The 3230-nt window shown below is 39.7% G+C and overlaps 1 long non-coding RNA gene across 1 annotated transcript; it reads left to right on the plus strand.

The window, feature by feature from the left end:
- The first annotated feature begins 1874 nt into the window (after positions 1–1874).
- LOC133394643 (uncharacterized) lies at positions 1875–3018 on the plus strand. Its single transcript, XR_009766862.1, has 2 exons — positions 1875–2043; positions 2751–3018. It is a non-coding gene; the product is annotated as an uncharacterized LOC133394643 (long non-coding RNA).
- Positions 3019–3230: the final 212 nt, after the last annotated feature.

A 3230-nucleotide genomic window follows, 5' to 3' on the forward strand; every position in this document is an offset into this window, starting at 1 on the left:
TAGGCCTTACCAAAGCACAATAAAGGATTCTTAGGATGCTTTGATCTCTAAAAATAGAGGTAAAACGTAAGATAAACCCAAGGGTTCGATTTGCTTTTAGTAGCACCTCATCAAGCTGCAGTTTAAAGTTAAGACGACAGTCAAGTATAATACCAAGGTCACGGATGGACATAACACGAGTGAGGGAAGCGCTAGAGAGAGTATAGTTAAATAAAATAGGAGAAAGAGAGTGAGAGAAAGAAATAACAGAACATTTTTCGGGACACATGCGAAGTAAATTGGATGAACACCAATGAACAAATGCATTGAGGTAATGCTGAAGTCTCAGACAATCAGAAGAAGAAGACACAGGTAAAAAGATTTTGATATCATCCGCATAAAGGAGATGACCATCAGGAGGTAAAACATTACAGACATCATTGATGAACAAAGAAAACAGAAGTGGACTTAGCACACAACCCTGAGGGACACCTGACGTACAAAAAAACTCCTCAGAAAAGTACGACCCGGTTTTAACCCTGCATGATCGATTACTTAAATATAAGGACAGCCAGCTAATAATGCCATCACCAAAACCAAGTTTAGACAATTTAGCTAATAATAAAGAGTGAGGTAAACTATCAAAAGCAGCATGAAAGTCGGTGTATATTGCATCATGTTGGGTACCGGCCTCAAAAGATCTAAACATATTGGAAACAAAAGACATGAGATTAGTTGAAGTAGACCTACCAGGCATAAACCCATGCTGTTTAGGGCTAATAGCTGAACTACAACTATGAAGTATGGTTGGAAGGATACATAGCTCAAAAGTTTTGGCTGTGGCGCATGTTTGGGTTATCCCACGATAATTAGAAACACAGTTTTTGATGTGTTGGTAGCATGGCTCGAAAGAACACAAACACACCGTGCTGCAGAGCGCACCGTGCGTTACGGGTGGGGAGGAGGAGGGCTCGCGCGAGGGTGTAACACATACACACGCAGTAGGCTTTACTTTCAGTCCAGTGAAGTTGGTGCTTGTGTGGTGTTGCAGCTCTTGGTGGTCAGCGGATAAACCCCGTAAAAATGGAGATCATTCTAATTTAAGGTAAGTAAAAGTGATTAAAATTATCAACCAATATTCCCCCTTCTAATTAATATCATTTTTCTTCCATTTCATGAGTGTTTCACGGCGAATGGAGACAACAAAAACCTGTGGCTGTGTCGTAGTGTTGGAGCAGTGGCCCGTACAGTGCAGCGAGAAAAACCAGGAGCAACAGCGATGAGGAGCAGAAAATGCTGTGCTGAATTTGTTTTTTTTTTCACTGTGCGAGTGTAAAAAGTGTTTTTTTTTTAAATTATGTGCGTTGATTTATAATTAAGTGCAGTGATTATTGTGCAAGTGTTGTGTTTTTTTGTTTTCTATGTTGGTTCGATATTCAATAAATCGAATTACGATAGTATAATGGTGTGCACTGCATCATTTCGGAAAGAAATCCCCAAGTAGCAACCGAAGCTTTTTTCTCCCAGTTTCAACCCCCTCATGTCCACAAACTGCCTTCGCTTACTATTCCTATCCCGTTTCTACATTCCACAACGTTTGTTGCGTTCTCGCTCATCAGGGTGTTACTCAATTCTCTCTTGCCACACGAAGAGAATTCTCCTGCACACTTCGTGTGTTCCCTGTTGAACACACGTCATTTTCTTCCATCGCACTCATCAGGGTGTTTGCTCTTTTCCATCCAAGCCAACGAGCGACTTCAGTGTGCTCTGAACCGTGGATGTGAGAGTGTGTGTTTGTGTGCTGCGTGAACTATTTTTCCTGCGTGAAACACTTTCCATACTGCGCCATCCGCGGTGTTCTTTCTGCTTCGGAGGACTGCTTTTTCTAAGTGTCTAGTGCTATGTGACATTTATTCTAATTCTAATATTATTCTAATATGCAATGTTTTGCACATTACAAGTTTCAGATGTGTGCTGCTACCGCTAGCTGTTCCTCAAACTACTTAAAAAGTGTGACACTGTGTGCACAGGCGTTCAAGTTTCAATTGATCCTCAAGCACAAAGGTAAGTTTGTCACATCTTTAAATGAAGTGTAATCTTTTTAACCTTCATTTCTATAACCACCTACCCGGGTATGTTTTGCTTATTCTTTTTATGATTACTTTTTATTGGATTATCGAATCGATGCAAAAAAATTAGAATGCCTAGAGAAACATGTTTTACAAAAGTGGTAAAAAAATCAGAATTTTTCAATTTTTTAAAATGTGCTTTAAAAAATAAAATCAACTTTTACCCCTTACTTCTATAACCACCTACCCGGGTAGGTAATACATACAATAAAGGATTTTGGTTTCGATTAGTCGCTAATTTTGTAATGATATGTATAGCAATGCATGTAGTTATATTTATAGAATATATTCTAAAAGTTTTCTAGCTCTTAATATTCTTCAAAAGTCACATAGATTGAAATGATTGCCCCGACAGTCGGGAAGACATGGCGGTGTATTAGTGTCAGTTGAACTAATTGCTATGCATTCAATTTATGTAACTAAAAGCAATACTTCATAAATTTATAAACTAAAAAGAAGTATTGTTATTATAGCTGCATAGAATAAGTTAAATAAGACATTTTTTGACTAATAAAAATACAAATTCCCTTATATAATGTATTACCTACCCGGGTAGGTGGTCATAAAGATGAGGGTGTATTTTTGGTCATAGAAACGAAGGTTAACAAAGTGTGTCTATTAATTGTGTACTTTTATCAACAGCCTTCATACAACACCGCGGTTGAGGCGCGCTAAATCTGATGACATCTTTCCTGAACCAAGCAGGCTGAACACGCGCACCACCACGGGCTCCAGCGCGGTGCGAAGAGGGAAGAAGAAAAGGCAGAATTGGAAACAGCCGCACCAGGCTTCCAACCACCGTGTGTGTGTATGTAAGTATGTGAGAACACATGTGTGAATCCTCTTGTGGGAACTGCAAAAAGAAGAGAATAAAGAGTGTGAAGCAGCTAGACTGCCGCAACCAAATCAAGAGAGTGAATTCTCATTTCAATCCGAAAAACTGGGAGAGAGTGATGACATGCGAGAGAGAATAAAACTAGAAACACGAGAGACGACACGAAGCGCTTTCGGGTTTTTTTTTGCCTTCGCGTACATTTTGCTTTATGCGCGCGAAAAAGTGAGCCTTGATCAGTGCGATGGCTCCCATACAAAGGCGTTCGGCTTTCCTATCTGGGTCCTGGC

Source organism: Anopheles gambiae, chromosome X (assembly GCF_943734735.2).
Source record: "Anopheles gambiae chromosome X, idAnoGambNW_F1_1, whole genome shotgun sequence".
Lineage (NCBI taxonomy): Eukaryota > Metazoa > Arthropoda > Insecta > Diptera > Culicidae > Anopheles > Anopheles gambiae.